The sequence below is a fragment of the Dipteris shenzhenensis genome, chromosome 13, assembly GCF_047967505.1.
Source record: "Dipteris shenzhenensis isolate YYH24624 ecotype China chromosome 13, Dip_SZ_1.0, whole genome shotgun sequence".
Taxonomy (NCBI): domain Eukaryota; kingdom Viridiplantae; phylum Streptophyta; class Polypodiopsida; order Gleicheniales; family Dipteridaceae; genus Dipteris; species Dipteris shenzhenensis.
This window is the reverse complement of record NC_141608.1, coordinates 6970953-6990686: the sequence shown is the minus strand read 5'-3', so window position 1 is coordinate 6990686 and position 19734 is coordinate 6970953. Positions and strand designations below refer to the sequence as shown.

At 41.6% G+C, this 19734-nt stretch overlaps 1 pseudogene; it reads right to left on the bottom strand.

The window, feature by feature from the left end:
* Nucleotides 1–3317: 3317 nt before the first annotated feature.
* On the bottom strand, nucleotides 3318–3708 carry LOC147894964 (flowering-promoting factor 1 pseudogene; annotated as a pseudogene).
* Between the last annotated feature and the right edge of the window lie 16026 nt (nucleotides 3709–19734).

Here is a 19734-nt window from a genome sequence, read left to right as displayed (position 1 = left end):
TGGAGAGATGATGAAGACCTAAGGATGACCTCTATTGTGCCTCAAGGGAAAGGACAGAGCAAAGTAATAGACACGGAGTTGCTTAATAATATCAACCTTTATTGCATGCTTAATAGTGATGTGATGAAAAGATGGGTGACAAGATATGAGGATGAAAAGGCAAGAAGACAAGGAGAAAGGGCCTTCTTTCATACACACCACGGATCTCGTTTGCCATACCCTCACCATCTAAGAGCACTTCCAAAGGATATTCATGTGGATTGGCTACTTGATGAAATGGAGAGACCAATGAGAGATGAGGGGATGCATATCGCAATGGAAGAATGGGAGTATGTTAGGGGATGCATGAGCAAGGTCAGTATATAGAATGGTATGCATAAGTTAGGAGCTTTCAACAATTTAGATTACTTATTTAATTGATTTTGTCTTGGTGTAGTGTACTATGTTCAATGCTAAATGGTGTGAGGGCAAGCATTTTCAAACACAACAGATTGATGATAAGAGAAACACACAAGATTGTGGCATCATTGCTAGCTTTGAGGGAGTCAATGGAGCCATGGATAATTATTGTGGCATAATCCAAGATATTATTAAGCTTGACTTTTGACGCTTCTTTGTGCATGTTTTGGATGTAAAGTGGTTTAAGGACATGGTGGAAAGAGGCTCTAATGCAACAATCATACGCCATGCAAGTGGCTTTGTAACTATTGACTCCACAAAGTTTTGGCAAAGTAAGAAAGACACACTAGTACTATTGTAACAATGTGAATAGGTATTGTATACACATATAAAAATACTCACTTGTAAATATTTGATACCTTCAATGCAAGGAGAATAACATGATTGTATTTGTGTTTGAATTAGGTTGTCTATCAACCAATGGTGGATAATAATAGGTGGTGGCATGTCATACCTATTACGTCACGTTCCAAAGTGATGTATAGTACATTTACTAATATGGAGCGTATGGAGGATGATCATGGCCATGGAAGTGATGATGACAGTGATACGAAGAGAAGGATGATCATGAGATAGGAGATACATATATTGAGGCCATTACCCATGAGGATGAGCCAACCATTGGTGATGCTGATTTCGATGAGCACATGAGTAGCACAAGTAGTAGTGGGTTGAATGTATTTGTAGATCTCAACACTGGTTTGGATTTTGAAGTAGATAGTTTGGCAAGGGTTGATCTCATTGAGGATGAGATTGAACCATAGCCCATCATTGATATTGGCAAACTATTTTACATATTGTCTCATTCTCCTTAGCTCACTTAATTTTTTGTTGGTTTGCTAAAAAGCATTGATATTTTTATTAAAATTATGTGCTTTGGTAATCATGGGCAATGTTTGGAAAGCAGTGATGTACATTTATCAGCCTACACCAAAATCTCACTTTCTATATTCTCTGTTTTGCGTCTAAATCCTCATCTAAATCCGCGTCTAATTCACAGTGCAGATGCGCTAATAGATGCGCTTGTAGACGTGCCCGCTATTTTGGGCGTCTATAGTTACTTTCTCTTGTTGTGGGCCATAGGGCAGCCTAAAAATTCAAAAATAGAGGGAATGGCAGGCTGCACCAGAACAATAGGGACAAAGAACCTAGAAAGAGGGAGGGGAGAAAAACTCGCCACAAAGGGCCCACAGGCTCATTCAAAGCATATTTGGGCTCTTGTGGGGGAGGTGCACATAGGAGGAGGATCAAGCATGGGTTAAGGGGGGGAGGGGGAAGGGGATGTTTGGGTGGTCCCTAGTGTAAGGGGAACAACCAATAGGGGCTCTCTGCAGGCCAGCCTACCCCACAGCTCAACATACCATGCCCCACACCTTCTAGCACTCTCATTGGTACATCTCAAATCCCTCTTTGACTCCTTGAAACTAGGAAACACTAATTGGAGGCCCTTTTGAGACCCCATTTCTCCCCTAATGAGTAAAAGCTAATAAGAATTTCTTATAATGATGGGATAATCATCTATAGGAAACTCTTTAGGATTCTTGCATAGTATTACTAAGCAAGATGACTCCAACTTTGCCTTCCTTATAGTCCATCTCTCTTGCCTTGCTAATGAGGTCGCTATACATAATAAGTAACAAGCTAAAAAAGAAAGGATGCCAGCCTCAAGGGGTGCACTACTAAGAAACCCAAATATGACATGTGCTCAAGGGTATTCTAAAACCCACTTATCTTTAATTTTGAATGGATAATTAAAAGACCCTTTCTCTATATAAACTTATGATTTGTTCCCCAAAATTTAATTAGGACACCCACATTTTTATAAATTAACACTAAAATTTTGAATTAAAAAAATCTTGCATTTGAAACCACATAGTATCTATCCTTATATATTATTGGATGCTAATTAAGGGCTTACCCCATCAAATGTGCATGATGTGCGGGCTGACCCATGCTCATATCTAAAACATCGCTTAGGATGCTAGGATTGCCAAAACAACATAGAGAATGCAAACACATGATTAAAAAATAAAAGAATCTAAAAAGTGCATTTTTTTTGCTCAATTGATTCATATGCCATATGAATACCACGTCTATGCATGATTCGATTGTGAAAAATGCACTACTGAATTTTAATTGTAATAAAAAGAAAACAAATACAATAGCTAGGACTACTAGGTAATACAACGTAGAACATTATCCTTCTTGCATTGCATGCAACTCCCAATATATATTCACCATATGATCCAAAGGACATTCCATGACTCTAACCCACTATGATATTGCTACACAAGAGTGTTGATAGTGCAACTATACTTTATGGAAAATGGAAAGCCTTAAAAGAACCTCTAATGGAATGCCTACTTCTGGGCTCATCATTCGAGATGTTAAGCCCATAGAAGAGGTTGAGCGAAGGGTAGCTGGAGGATTAGGCACTAATAGGTAGTGTAGTGAGTTGTTTGTAGGAAAGGATAAGGGTGCACTTGTGACAAAGTAAACTTTGGGTGTGTGCATGGGAGAGCCATGTCTAGCTCCAAAACTTGAATGCCATATATAAGATTACTTATATAATATTTACTTGTATCTCTATGGAGAGAGAGAGAGATTTAAAGCATGTTTGAACTCTGCATTATAAGATTATAACATTCGTCATGTTGGTTTGGTTTATCTACATGCTTCTTGAGGATCCAATGCTACCTTAGACGTTTGCACACTAGTTAACATAATCGACGTAATGTGACAAGTCCTATAGTATTAGGAACACTCTTTGTGCCATGCCAAAGATTACGCCTTATAAACGGCGTGCATTCACTCCGGTATCATTAGGAGTGAATGTAGAAAGAGCTAGATGATCCAATTTAGTAGTCTCGGACTTGGAAATACCGGCGGTTCTTCATGACAATGTCGAGCATATGCATGGGCTTGAAGTTGCGGAAATCTCTGGGCAGCGTAATGAGATCGTTAGACGAATAGTTCTTGTGAAACTGGAGCATGCCGGGCTGCTCGCGGGGATATCGCGACCATCCTAAGTTCAACAGCTTCTGCTCAAGTTCAGCATACGAGCAAACAACTTGGTTGGTGGGAAGATACACCAGAACCTTGCGTCGATCCGTTTCTGGGTTAGCAACCAACGTTGCCACACCATTGCTGAACACCCACACTCCTGACATCTTTATCAATCACACTTCTGCGATTGAAAGACCGAGGATGAACATGCAATTACTAGCTCTCTGATTGCAAGACCAAGGATGAAGATGTAATTACTAGCTCTGCGATTGCTTATCCTTTGCTTCTCTCGGTTGCAGCTTTAAGCAGATCAGTGAGGCGCACGTATGTGAAGGTGCAATCCATTCGATATCCCCATGATTCATGCTGAATATAGCGCCTACAACGCTTCCAAATGCGCAATGCCCCATACGGTCCCCTCTGTTGGTGGTGATAATGACGGCTGTCTCCTATCCTCTGCCGGCTTTTCTTCATCCGCCGCTCCATAGCAATCTAAATCTGCCATGGCGGTCTAGACACCTGGAGCCCTTCCTTGAAATATTGCAGAAAATCTTCCTTTTACGAATGTTAAATCTGACTAGGCGGCAAAAGTGTCGATCCTTCCGTGAAAAGTTCTTCGTGATCTGGATATTGCAGTGATGCTCTCGTAGCAGAACACTATGTAAGGCTCAATCAACAGACTAGATCTGTAGCATACTTTTACTTTAATAAAACATTTTTTCTATGATGCTGATACGGTCATGGAGACAGCAAAATACTAAAGAGCTGACAGATATGCGAAAAATTGCTATCTGTTTCTGGAGAATAGCGCGGAGTGCCATAATTCCGATTATTGATCATCGACTCGGGTCTTTTTCTACACAGGGCATCCATCCTGCCGTAGAAAGTGCTTTCTACGGCAGTTACCACTTGCTTATCATGCGGATTCGACCACCATGGTTCGCGTCGCTGTTTCGTAGGCCATATCTTATTGACAAGACTTTCTGTCACAATATACATGGTACGTGCTCTCGTCCTTTTCTTGGTATTCCTGCGGTTGATCGCTTTAATAAAAAAGGCATATACTCCGTCTGTCACATCTTTCACTGCCTCGCACATGCGTGCCGCAGCTAATGTTCTACTAGAATCCAACTACTCATGCCAGATTTACGCGAGTGTGCAAACAATTTAGGATTCCAATTTCCAAACACCGGTGCCTTTTATACAGCCTCATTATCATTACATAAGTTAGAACGTGCGTCTTGCACTCTTTTGTGGAAAATTCTTGCTCTCAGGCCTTTGGCACCCGGAATACCAGTCCACTCAAGGGAAAAGCAGAAAAGGAAATCAAATTTCATCACTTTTGGTGTACACACTCCACGAGTGGATGTGGTCAATCCATGACCAATTAAAAACTTTCCAAAAGTGCAAGTACGGGGAACATACTTACGAGAAAATAATAAGGTGACTAGTTTGGCTGGCGCTTTGCTCATCAAGGACAAATATGAGGACCAGGATACTAGAGTTATGGCCATGTCCTCGGACGATATTTGCTTCCCTACCTGGAGGATCTCCTTGTAAATCTCCTGTAACTTGTTGATGTGTTCCCCATCAATGAAGAGCTCTTGGGATCCAACAATCATATCTGGACTTGCAAGGAAACCCTCTTATGGGAGAGGTTCGATTATACAAGGACGCCAAGTGCCCCCATATACTCTTGGCCACAGTCATGTGCTTTATCTGATTATTCACATGAGAAGTACAGTCAAGGAAAATAAATGGCCTTACTCTTGCATTTACACAATCCCAGAGCTGAGACATGGACTCGGCCTCCTTCTGCTCCAGAATGCATAGATTGAATCACTACAAGGCATAGGCCATTTTCCGACGGAAATACCGACGCTTTTTACATTAAAATTTTTTTTTTTCACGGGCGCAAAGGTCGCTATAAAAGTCGTTAAAATCGTCGGAAAAGGAGCGTCGCTATAAACCGTCGCTATATAGCGACGCTGTTAATCGTCGCTATATAGCGACGATGTAAACGTCGCTATATAGCGACGATGTAAACGTCGCTATATAGCGACGATGTAAACGTCGCTATATAGCGACTCTGTTAATCGTCGCTATATAGCGACACTGGTAAACGTCGCTATATAGCGACGATTAACAGAAGGTAAAAAAAATGGTTAGTGGGGCTAAACAGGGCCAAAAGGAAGCCCTGTTTAGCCCCACTAACCATTTTTTTTTTTTTGTAATTACAAAAGAAAGTTTTTTATAACAAAATTTCCCTTGCTTGCAGGGTGATACAAAATTGTTCTTGTGAACGATGAGGAAGAAATGCATATACATATACAACTGTGTTTGAAACAAAATTACCCTGTGAAAGGGCGATACAAAATGGCTCTAACGAGCGGATATGAAAAATGCTACTACCACTACTAATCCGAATCCGAATCCGAATCGTCTTGTTGGGCTGTTCCCTGGTCCTCGGCACCTGCATCTTCTCCCTCGTCCCCGACACCTGCGTCTTCTCCTTCGTCATCGGCACCTGCGTCCGATCCTTGCCCCTGTTGATCGCTCGTCTCTGATGATGGGACGCTTGAGCTTTGACCCTGAGAGCGAACCATATAAATCGAAAATTAGATTGGAACTTAAATTAAAAAGTGAGATTACAAGCAGGAGTAAACTTATACCGTGCGAGCAGCCACCTCAGCCCAATCGACTGTCGCTCCCATTGCCTCTTGCTCAATGAACCACGGCTTGGTTCCTATCCGAAATGCGCGCCGCGTCTCTGCATCCGTAGGAAGACGACCCATCGCAGCTTGCTGTGGATCCAATTTACGAGAGTTAGAGTTAGCTAAAGTGCATGTAATATGTAAGTAAAACAAATAGAACAATACATTAAATGGAAAGAAGTAAACTTACCACGGTTGCCTCGAACGCATACCGTCCACCTGCACCAAAGTGCGAAGTACCTACGACATCCAGCCGTCTCTTCGCAGCCCTCCTCTGACCCTCGAACATTTCAGGATGGTCCCTATTCTGCTTCTTCAAGAACTTCCAATCAGCTTTGTCTGCCCAGCTGGGTTTAGACAACCCCTTTGTAATGGAAGTACGCATGGTTGATCTGCGATGCTTTAGGACCAAACCCATGCGCTCGAGCATATAACTGTTATTAAACTCCACATTTGGCGGATTAGGAAATCTGAGTTTTAACTCATCGATCACCGCCTGCTTCTTTTGGCCATCTTGATACCGCCAATCGATATTTATGCCGCTCTTGAAGTGATGACTCATCAACCGCCTCATGGCGGCCATCACTGCTTTGCCCTTTTTGTCTTCTATTATCTCTCCGGCAGATGTGATTTGATAGGAGAGATCCCCTGATGAGTAAGGGGGACTGACGGTAGCAGAGTCTGAAGGAGTGGAAGCTACGCGACCGCTTCCGGATCGAGGAGTAGCTGTGGGAGTAGGAGAGGGAAAGGGACCTGACTGATACTGTGTCTCCGGACCAAGTGGAGACCTAAAGGAGCGTGAGTGTGCTGACTCGTCTACATCTCCTGAGTCAGCACAACATGAGCCGCCCATCCTACTCTTCCTTCCCTTGCGGGAGGCATGCGCAGGTGATGATCCCGCGGTCGAAGGGGCGCGAGGGGATGGCTGGGCTGTACGTCCACCCGTCAGTGTAGGGGAAGGAATTGCGGAGGTCCTCTGAGAGAGCAGAGAGAAGAATCTCGCTGCCTCCTCATCGCTCATCTGCGCTACAAACTCGTCGGGAGTCCCAACAAAGCCATGCGCGGCTAGCAAAGGAGTCCCCTGAGGGGTAGTCGCAGTGCTACGTGGAAGAGGGGTCGGACCAGGGGTAGTCACAGTGCTAGGACCGAGAGGAGTCGGACCAGGGGTAGTCCTCGGGGTAGTCGCCTGAGAGGAATCAAAGTCCTCTGGAGCATATAGATCGTGAGCTCTCCTCCTGCGAGGCTGTCCGTAGTCGTCCGATGAGCGACGTGATCCCATGTCTAACATAGACACAAACACGAAAACAGAAAACAAATAAACAAACATGAGCATTCTCATAGGCATAGGCATAGGCAAGAAGAAAGAAGAGGGAAAGGAAAGAAGAGGGAAAGGAAAGAGGGAAAGAAGAGGGAAAGATAAGAGGGAAAGAAGATGTAAAGGAAAGAAAAGAATGAGAACGAGGAAATAGAGAATGAGAGAAAGGGAAAATAGAGAATGAGAGAAAGGGAAAGAGATGAGGGAAAATAGAGAATGAGAGAAGGGGGAAATGAGAGAAGGGGGAAATAGAGTGGGAAATAGAGAATGAGCTTATGCAGAAATAGAGAATGAGCTTATGCTTCTCTCATTCTCTATTTCCGCATAAGCTCACGCATGTGCATGAGCTTATGCGGAAACTTAAGCATAAGCTCATGCACATGCATGAGCATAAGCATGAGAAGGATGAGTTTCCGCATGCTTATGCTCATGCGGAAAAAGAGAAGGAGCTTATGCAGAAAAAGAGAAGGAGAGAAGCATCTCTCATTCTCTATTTCCGCATAAGCTCCTTCTCTTTTTCCGCATGAGCTTATGCTTATGCTCATGGGTGAGCATGAGCTTATGCTCATGTTTCCGCATATGCGAAAATAGAGGAGGAGAGAAGCATAAGCTTCTCTCATTCTCTATTTCCGCATATGCTCACGCAAAAGAGAAAGAGAAAGAGCTTATGCGGAAAGAGAGAAAGAGCTTATGCGGAAAAAGAGAATGACATCCGCATATGCTTCTCTCATTCTCTATTTCCGCATAAGCTCCTGCGGAAACTTCCGCATAAGCTCATGCTCATGAATAAGCATAAGCTCATGCTTATGCTCATGCGAAAATAGAGAAGGAGCTTATGCGGAAAAAGAGAAGGAGCTCATGCGGAAGAATGAGCATAAGCATGAGCTTATGCTCATGCGGAAAAAGAGAGGGAGCTTATGCGGAAAAAGAGAAGGAGCACTTGCGGAAACTTGCGGATAAGCTCTTGCGGAAACTTACGCATAAGCTCATGCTCATGAATGAGCATAAGCATGAGCTTATGCTTATGCTTATGCATAAGCATAAGCATAAGCATAAGCATAAGCTCATGCTTATGCTCATGCGGAAATAGAGAAGGAGCTTATGCGGAATGAGAGAAGGAGCTTATGCAGAAAAAGAGAATGAGAGAAGCATATGCTTCTCTCATTCTCTATTTCCGCATAAGCTCTTGCGGAAACTTACGCATAAGCTCATGCGGAAGAATGAGCATAAGCATGAGCTTATGCTTATGCTTATGCATAAGCATAAGCATAAGCTCATGCTTATGCTCATGCGGAAAAAGAGAGGGAGCTTATGCGGAAAAAGAGAAGGAGCACTTGCGGAAACTTGCGGATAAGCTCTTGCGGAAACTTACGCATAAGCTCATGCTCATGAATGAGCATAAGCATGAGCTTATGCTTATGCTTATGCATAAGCATAAGCATAAGCATAAGCATAAGCTCATGCTTATGCTCATGCGGAAATAGAGAAGGAGCTTATGCGGAATGAGAGAAGGAGCTTATGCGGAAAAAGAGAATGAGAGAAGCATATGCTTCTCTCATTCTCTATTTCCGCATAAGCTCTTGCGGAAACTTACGCATAAGCTCATGCGGAAGAATGAGCATAAGCATGAGCTTATGCTTATGCTTATGCATAAGCATAAGCATAAGCTCATGCTTATGCTCATGCGGAAAAAGAGAGGGAGCTTATGCGGAAAAAGAGAAGGAGCACTTGCGGAAACTTGTGGATAAGCTCTTGCGGAAACTTACGCATAAGCTCATGCTCATGAATGAGCATAAGCATGAGCTTATGCTTATGCTTATGCATAAGCATAAGCATAAGCATAAGCTCATGCTTATGCTCATGCGGAAATAGAGAAGGAGCTTATGCGGAATGAGAGAAGGAGCTTATGCGGAAAAAGAGAATGAGAGAAGCATATGCTTCTCTCATTCTCTATTTCCGCATAAGCTCTTGCGGAAACTTACGCATAAGCTCATGCGGAAGAATGAGCATAAGCATGAGCTTATGCTTATGCTTATGCATAAGCATAAGCATAAGCTCATGCTTATGCGAAACTTACGCATAAGCTCATGCTCATGAATGAGCATAAGCATGAGCTCATGCTTATGCTTATGCATAAGCATAAGCATAAGCTCATGCTTATGCTCATGCGGAAATAGAGAAGGAGCTTATGCGGAATGAGAGAAGGAGCTTATGCGGAAAAAGAGAATGAGAGAAGCGTATGCTTCTCTCATTCTCTATTTTCGCATAAGCTCTTGCGGAAACTTACGCATAAGCTCATGCTCATGCGGAAATAGAGGAGGAGCTTATGTGGAATGAGAGAAGCATAAGCATAAGAGAATAAGAGGGATGCGGAAATAGAGAATAAGGGGGAAAGGAAAGAGAGAAGGGAAAAGAGAGAGGGGGAAAGAGAGAATAAGAGAAGAGGGAAAAAAGAGAAGGGGGAAAATGAGAAAAAGAGAAGGGGGAAGAGAGGGTTCCTACGCCCATCACTGTAGCTAGCGCTTAAGGCGCTAGCTGCAGGCAAATGCAAATAACAAAAAGCTTAAATGGAAAGAAGAGGAAGCACTTACCTGTAAAAGTATGTCCCGCTCGGTGTAGTGGACTGGGCCCACAAAAGAGAGACTATGTCCCGCTCGGTGTAGTGGACTGGCCCTACAAAAGAGAGAAAACAACCCATTTTTTCAAATAAGATGTTAGTGGAAAGAGGAGATCACAAAAGCAACTTCTTGAAAGGAGACAAGGAAAGAGAAGATTGAGGAGACAAGGAAAGGAGGAGATTGAGGAGAAGAGAAGGAAGAGAAGGAAGAGAAATACAGAAAGAAGAGGTGAGTTTCTTTCTTTCTTTCTTGAAATTTCGTTTTTTGTTTGAATCCTTTCTAATCAAGCATGAAAACTAGTTTAAAACTTTAGCAATACAAGTAGAAACACTCACAAAACCAAAGCTAACAAACAAACAACCTACATTGTTGAAAAAAACTCACCTTTTGAAGAACTTTCTTTCTGGAAACCAAAGAGGGAAAAAGGAGAGAGAGGGTGCACAAGAGGTAGGAGGAGGGTGAGGAGTGGGAAATAGGGTAGGAGGTTGCTTGGAATAGATGGGAGGTCAGTGAAAATAGGTGGGAGGAGATTTTGGAGAGCTTAGTTTAGAGATTAGGAAAGCTTTGAGCAAAACGCCGCGGGTTTCGGCGTTTCGGGTTTTAACCCACAGCGTCGCTATATAGCGACGCTTATTCGTCGCTATATAGCGACGTTTTTAATTGAAAACGTCGCTATATAGCGACGCTTTCAATTAAAATCGTCGCTATATAGCGACGGAACAGAGCGTCGCTATATAGCGACGCTTACTGTTTGTTTTTTAATGAAGCCTCTTGTGACTCAAACATGCTATGCCTATAATTGTCAATATCTCCTCTTACTACATAGCCTTACTATATAGGATTTTTTGTTTCAATCCTTACTATATAGCGATGTCATTCTTTTTATATAGCCTCAAGAGAAGCTCAAATTAAACATGCTATGCTCATAATTGTGTACATCTCCTCTTCATGCTTATGTTTTGGTTTTATAAGTGTAGATGGAAGGGACGAGTGGAAGCTCATCCAATGATGCGCCAACGCCCGGGAGCACGAAGTGGCTTACGGAGAGGTTATATTGTCATTGCACTCATTGCAAGCGAGAAGTACGACATCAACGTCGTATTATCATGCGCCACTTGCGGATGTATGGGGAGGAGCCGGAACCAGTACCCCCCGTTGGTGTTGCACATGTTGATGGATCATCGGTAAGTCAAAGCTATTTAAGTTCGCAATCTTATTGTATACCCGGAATTAGAAGATCTTCTATTTACACGAATGAGCTTATGACAGGATGACGAGGGTGACGAGGGTACACATATACCTTCTCACTTTCAACAAGACTATAGTCTCCCAGATGACGACGAGGGTATGGTCGACATGATGGATTCCATTTTTAGGGGCACTACATCCCACGTACACGTGATGTCAGAGTCTGAGGTGAAAATGCGAGAGTTGCAATCAACACAATTGTACGAGGGTGCCAGGATGTCTAAACTACGTGCTTGTCTCTCAATCTTGAATCTACAAGTACAGTATGGGTGGTCGGATACAAGTGTCTGGGCCTTAATGAGGTTAGCCCTTGCATTAATTTGATTGACTCATTATTTGGATATTGTTTGTTTTGAGAATCATCATTTGGATAGTGTCTTTGTCATAGGTTGCTCCAAAAGATGTTGCCTGCACCAAATACCATGCCCGCATCAAGAGATGAAGCGAAAAAGATGCTAACAATGGTGGGTATGGATTATGATACCATCCATGCTTGCCGTAATGATTGTATTCTCTTTCGTCGTGAGCATGGAGATTTGGCTAGTTGTCCAAAGTGTGGGGAACAACGATATAGAGATGACTTGCAGGGTGAGAGGATACCGGTAAAGGTCTTAAGACACTTTCCCATCATTGCAAGAATACAACACATGTTTCGATGCAAATCCATAGCGGAGTTGATGACATGGCATGCATCTCATCGGTCCACTGATCACACATTGAGGATTCCCGCAGATTGTGCGGCTTGGAAGCACATAGATAATCAGTGGCCGGACTTTGCGAGAGAGCCACGCAACTTACATCTTGGGCTAGCCATGGACGGCGTGAATCCTTTCGGGTTACGCTCGACATCTTGGTCGACATGGCCCATAGTCGTGGTGAATTACAATATCCCACCATGGCTAACAATAAAAATGGGACACCTCATGCTTGCACTACTTGTGCCAAGAAAGTACAAGGCAAGAAACATGGACGTGTACATGGCACCTTTGATAGAGGAGTTACAGATATTATGGAGAGGAGTGCAGGTCTTTGATATTTCCAGAGCTCCTAGGCATACCAATGATATTTCCGTCAGGGGTATCTTGATGTGGACCATGCATGACTACCCAGGATATGGAGAGTGCGCAGGTACGTGGTTATGTCTTTACATGTACAATGAGGGATTATGCTTTTTTTACTCTCTTTTGCACGCATGTCTTGTACTAACATATTCATGCACGCGTGCAGGGCTTGCTACAAGTGGGTACCATGCTTGTCCTGTTTGTGGACCCGCTCTGAAATCGCTTGCACGCTACTCCAAACACATGAGGAAAAATGTTTATGAAGGTCATGCTCGATACCTTCCGCTCGACCATCTCGCACGTGGAGGTCAGCTTGATCCACCACCATCATATTTAAAAGCAAGTGATTGGATTCAAGCTTGGAGGGAGAATGGAGAGGAACCTCCTCCTGGTATGAAGAGGCTATCGATCTTTCACGAGCTTCCTTATTGGGGTCAGTTACAAATCAATCATCTCTTGGATCCCATGCATATCTTTAAGAATGTGGGGGCTACCATTTGGGCACACTTGGTTGGTTCCAAGGACTCGAGAGGAGTGCGAGAAGACTTGAGTGCTATGAATAGGATGTCTCGTTTGTGGCCCCAAGTGCATGCTTCAGGAAAAGTTGTCCTCCCGAAAGCAACGTGGATCCTCTCTACGAGGGAGGAGGCAGCGATCAAGGCAGACATTGCCTCTTTTCAAACACCGACAGGGTACATGCGTTGCTTGAAAGGAGCATTTTCAAAGGACAATAAGCTTAGTGGCCTCAAGTCCCATGATTGGCACAAGGTCTTACAGGTATTCTAAGTAGAATTAGTGTACCGATAATAGTGATGCATTAGCGTAATTATTATTATGTTATATTGTTGACATGATTTCATTGTTGCTTTGATAGTTCATCCTTCCAATTACAATAAAAGGGTGCTTACAAGAAGATGTTAGAAATGCTATATTCAAGATCTGTGGTATTGTGAGGTATGCTTACTATCAATTCGCATTATCTATTTTCTTCATGGACATGTGAAATAGGTGGATATCTCAAATATCTTACATATGCATGGACATGTGAAATAGGTGGATATCTCAAAAAGAGATCTCTATATCGAGCATCGAGAAGGCTAGGGTGGAATCCATCGAAGCCGTATGCTTGCTTGAGAAGCACTTTCCCTCAAGCATTATGACAACTCAAGTCCACTTGCTTGTGCACATAGTTGATGAGGTGGCTATAGCAGGTACCGTTCATAATCGATGGATGTTTTTTCTCGAGCGGTTTATGAAAACTTTAAAGGGGTTTGTAAGACAAAGAGCAAGACCAGAAGCAAGCATGGCAGAGGGATGGCTTGTGCAAGAGTCATTAGTATATATCACAGAGTTTCTTGCATCCACGGATCCTGATATGCCGCAAGCTTGGCACAACAAGGATGATGATCGCATCATTGGCGAGGTCCCCCAAGGAAAAGGGATTGAAAGAAAGATGAGCGAAGAGCAAATGGAGAAATTCAATAAGTTTTGTATCCTCAATAGCCCTGAGATGCAGAAGTGGATTGAGAGATATGAAGTGGCCAAAGCAGAAAGAATAAATGCAAGGACGAGATTTAGAGTAATGTACAGGCGATCACAACCATATCCACGAGATCTGGCTCTTCTCCCTACTCACATGTCACTTGATTGGCTACAACTAGCTATACGTAAAGCCGAACGTGATGGAGAGACAATAAACGAGCGCGAGCGGGAGTTATCATCTGGATGTATGGTGCATGTAAGTTTCTTATCTCTTGATGTAATTAAGTAATTATTTGTGGCAATATATGCTATAAAATAGGTGCATCTTCATTGTTTTAATGATGCTCTTTTACAGTACAAAAAGTACAGTGCATTATGGTCATATGGACGACATTTTCGCATAGAACGCATCGATTCAAAGAGAGTCACGTATGATTGTGGAGTCATGGCTAACTTCACACAAGATAGCCGAGCAAGTGCTTCGGATACCAATCTTCTCTCCTCACAGTTGGATTATTGTGGAACCATACGCGACATCTATGAAATTGATTTCAGACGATTTACTATTTTCATTCTTGATGTAAAATGGTTTAGAACTACTTACAACGGTCCCCATGCAACTGTGAGAAAAGATGGTAGCGGTCTCTTTGCAATAGACTCCACCAAACATTGGACCGATGAAAGTGATACTTTTGTTCTTCCCGAGCACTGTGAGCAGGTGCATACTAATGATTTAATTAGTCGAAGCTTTCGTTTTTTAAGTCCATTGATATATATATAATTGACGACATTTGGCACGTGATTTTTCATCTTCAATATAGGTGGTTTTTCATCCGGATCGTTCTGATCCAAGATGGTGGTACGTGATCCAAGTTGCACCACGAAGTAAGCAGATTTTTGAAGATCGAGATGTGGATATGGAGATGCCACTACCAAATCCGCCAATTGATGAATCTAGCGAAGAAGATGTAGATCACCATATGAGGCAAGAGGAAGATGCGCATAATGACATCGCACGGGAGGAGGATGGAGATCACGATATTGATGAGGAAGACAACAATCGTCAAGATCAATCACCACACTTAAGCTTAATTGAAGAAGATGATCAAATACTTTTAGGTGAACGTACGATGCTAGAGTACGATGATGATATAGGAGATCAACTCGGTATAGAGTTGGAGATAGACTTGCTTGGCGCCTTAGACTTGGCTCAAGATGAAACAGTTGATGTAAATGCTCTTATTTAATTTGATTTTTCTCATCTCCAACTTGGACATGAATATATGAGCTTCAAAGGCTTGATGTACATGCTCTCATTTTTTATTTCTCTATGAGCTCAAACATGTATGAAAATTTAAAAAATTTTGTCATTGGAAGAAAATAAATTTTAAGGCTAAAAAAAAAAAAAAACCTCTCTGTAAAACGTCGCTATAATATAGTCTCAGTGTCGCTATATAGCGACCTTTAAAAGTCGCTATATAGCGACTTTTACTAAGGTCGCTATATAGCGACCTTTCAAAGTCGCTATATAGCGACTTTTACTAACGTCGCTATATAGCGACGCTTATTAAAAGTCGCTATATAGCGACGATTTACGACACCCGATTTTTATACCGACGATTAACGCTAAGCGGGCGCTAATCGTCGGTACGTAAACGTCGCAATAGGATGCGTGTGTAGTAGTGAATGCAAGGGGTTTGTCTAGCAACTCCTATCACTACAAAACCTTTTAGATCTTATGACTACAACATAGACTCCATCATCACTAGACTCCGTAATTGAGCCCATCCAACTGATGGTGAATTGGGAACGTGGGAAAAACTGGGACTGTTGTCTTGTTCTCTGCCATCTTGGACAACTTCACCATGTCAGAGTGAAGAGAGAGCTGAACTGAAAAGGGAAGTGGACGGGATAGAAGGAAACAAAAGGTTGAAGTCTAAAGGAGAGTGTTGGAGAAGAGGATGAAGGGGCTAACACCTCAATGTACCTTCACTCCTCGCTATCCATCCTATGGAAACACCTCCAAATCAACACCCTAAATCTCCTCTATGTATGTTGGATCAACACTACCTCTACTCCTCAGCTCTCTAGCCAACCATGGCTTTGATTCCATGTGAGAAATGCATCAAAAGTTAATAGAAATGTGTGTATGTGTGTGTGTGTGTGTGAGAGAGAGAGAGAGAGAGAGAGAGAGAGAGAGAGAGAGAGAGAGAGAACCTCACACACACCACACTGAAAGGGAGAGAAACAAAGAAGAGAACTTCAAGTGATCTCTAGCAAAATCCCCTTTAAATTTCCTCTACACAACACATTGCTCAAGAGCTCCACAAGACTGCTCAAAAACCACCAAATTGAGATGCACAATAGGGCTGGTTGAATTACTCCAGTAGATGGAAGAACTTCTCCACTAAGATGGTTGGAAGGACTACTCCAGTGAGTGAGAATAGAGGGGAGGAGGGGGGCCTATATATAGCCCCATCCCCCGCTAGTAGTCCAGTCTGCTAGGGGGTCGACTAGTCAACCAAGTGGGTGACCTCGGAGCTATATATGGGCCGACTAGGCTACCACTCCTCTGTATAAGGGGCTCACACATTCGTTGCATATGGAGGCTGAGCATGAGTCCTATAGGGATGACCCCTCTCTGTTATATGTAGGGGCTGCCATGCTACCCTATAAGGGATTGGCCCCCCTACCTATATTAGACTTTACCTGGTGATAGGACTGACTGATGAGCCACCTATACAAGGGGATTTTGGGGCCTAGTCTCCACATATCCACCTACCAACATAAGTATATCTACCCTACTCTACACTCAAGGGGGAGGCACACCCATAGCAAGCCACTCTCTCTAAACTAACCTAACCTCATGGGGTTCGGCACACCCACAAGCACTAGCCCTCTCTCACTAAGGTGACATCAGGAGATGTTCACCTCTATGATCCAATAGTAAAAGTTGCAAGAATAAGAAGCCCTCTCAATGGAAAAAGAATCAATTGGTAGCATTTACATCAAAGGATATGTCTTCAATCAAGCTCGTCATGCCAAATAAATCTATGTCTAGTTCTATGTGCAACTCACTTGTATCATCACGGTCTATACTATCTAAGACTTGATTGTGTAACTCAACCTCTTCAATAATATTAGGTTATACATAATTCCCATTTTCTCCCCAATGTTGTGATCCCTAGCTTCCTCTATTACGATGTTGTTATTTTCATCTTCTTCTTCCATATCACAATCTTCAACTTATTTCCTAGATCAATTGCCATCAACTAAATCCATTGGCATCTCCATATCCATTTTACTATCTTTGAAAGTAACTTTATTTCTAGGAGCAACTTGAAACACATGCCAACATGTTGGATCAGAATGATCTGAATGAAAAAAACCATACGGTCCCACAATTATCTAATTTTGAGAAAATGAGATTTGCATCAGATGTGCTTGCTCATCTATCTTGTATGAAGTTAGCCATGACTCCACAATTTAAATATAGTACTTTTGGACTTAATGCATTTCACACAAAAACGTCATTCATATGACCAAAATTTTATACTTTCTAAACTATAAAGCCGAAAACATTAAAACAATGAGGATGCATTTTATAGTGTTTGTGATCATGATTAACTTACAAAAATAAAAAATTAATAAACTTACACATAAATAACATCCGTGTGCAAACTCCCACTCTCATTTGGTTACACGCTCTCAATCGTCTTCAGCTTACAAAGAGCTTGTTGTACCCAAGCACGTGACATGTATTTGGGAGAAGAAAGAGGTCCTATGGATATGGTTGTGCTAGCTTGTGCAAGGCTCTAAATGTCTTCCTAGCACTTTCTCTTTTTGTTCTAGCCTCTTCACATCTCTAAATCCACCTTTGCATGTCATTGCTATTGAGGATACAAACTTGTTGATTTTCTCTCTCAACTCTTTGTCCATCTTTCTTTGGATCCCTTCTGCTTGAGCAACCTCAGTAATGATACAGTCATCATCCTTCTTATGCCAAGCATGTGGTATAGTAGGATGCATGGATGCAAGAAACTCATAGATATATACCAATGACTCTTCCACAGGCCAACCCTTTGCAATAAATCCCTTGGGCCTTGCTTTTTACCTTATAAACATTTTCAAAGTTTTCATAAAGCATTCGAGAACTCGGGGGGGTCACTATGTATAAACCCTCTATACCACATGCGTTCAAGGCATATTTCTAAAATCCCTTATCTGTAAATTTTTCATTAATAAAATGTACCCCTTTTCTATACAAATCTGTAAATTTTTTCCAAAACTATTTTAAATAGTCCCTTATGTATATTTATTTCTATAAATTTTAGAACTAAAAAATATCATTCTGTTGAACTCACATGATAGGGTTACATATGATGAGTGACCCCCCCGAGTTCGAGAAAAAACATCCAATGAGTATGAATAGTTCCTGCAATGGTGACCTCCTCTACTATGTGTATAAGCAAGTGCATCTAAGTTATCACAATGCTTGAGGGAAATTACTTCTCAAGCAAATCACATAGCTTCAATGGAATCCACCCTAGCCTTATCAAACCTTGATAAGGAGATCTATCCACCTATTTCACATGCCCATATAAGACTAAAAGTTTGCTACACATTCAAAACTAAATAGAATATAAGAGTGATGTAATGATAATAACCTCACAATGCTATTGGTCTTGTAGATATATTTTTTAACATCTTCTTATAAGCATCCTTTCACTATCTAAGTAGCAAACAAGCTATAGCAATGAATTACAATCATAGCTTTAGTATGCACCACAAGTGTAAGAGTGTTCAAGCATTAATAGAAATTTGAAACATGTAGAATACCCCTTGGAACTTGTTTCAATAATGGGACTTGAAGCCACAAATCTTAATGTTGTCCTTTGTAAATGCTTCTTTCAAGTAATGCATAGTCTAAAAAGAGGCAATGTACTTCTTGACTATTGGCTCCTCTCTCTTGGAAAAGATCCATGCTGCTTTCAGGAGAACAACTCTATGACCAAATATTTGAGGCCACAACGCATCCTATCCATTTACCATAAGTCTCCTCATGTGTCTTTGTCACTAACTAAACATCCCCAAATGCAATCCCCCACATTCTTGAAGATATGCATGAGATCCACGAGATTGATATCTAACTGATACCAATAAGAAAGCTTTTAAAAGATCAAATTCCTGTTTATACCACATGGAGAATGCTCTCCATTCACTATCCAATCCATGTGCCAATTACTAACATTTAACAAAGGTGGTTTAGGACCAATGATCCCTTCACATGTAGGATGCTAATGCAAGAGGTATCAAGTATGAGTTTCTTACATGGTTTTTTTTAAGGGTTTAGAGTGTCATACCTTCAAAAAATCACCACAAATAGGGAAAGAATGGAACCCACTTGTTTCAAGACCTACATGCATACAAAGGTCATTAGCATGCATAGATTAAACAACAAAGCATGTGCACTTAATTCTCACTTAATTCCTTGTCAGATCTAAAGTGGCTTCTAAGAAGCTATGCTTATATATTAATATAAAATCTTGGCAAAAATTATATATTAATATAAAATCTTGGAAAAAATTTTCAAGATCATTTTTAAAGTTTCACAATATTAGTAGAATGTAGTACTTTTTTATAATTTTTCTTTTGAATTTTGAAGGAAAAAATGTAAATCCTAGCGAAACATTACTTTTCTTTGCATAAAAGTTTCAAATCCTAGCGAATGTTTCAAACATTTATTTTTATTAGGGCATATAAAAACTTTTGATGGAAATATAAAATTTTAGTTTCTTAATGAAACTAACTTGAAAAAATCATCCATGTAC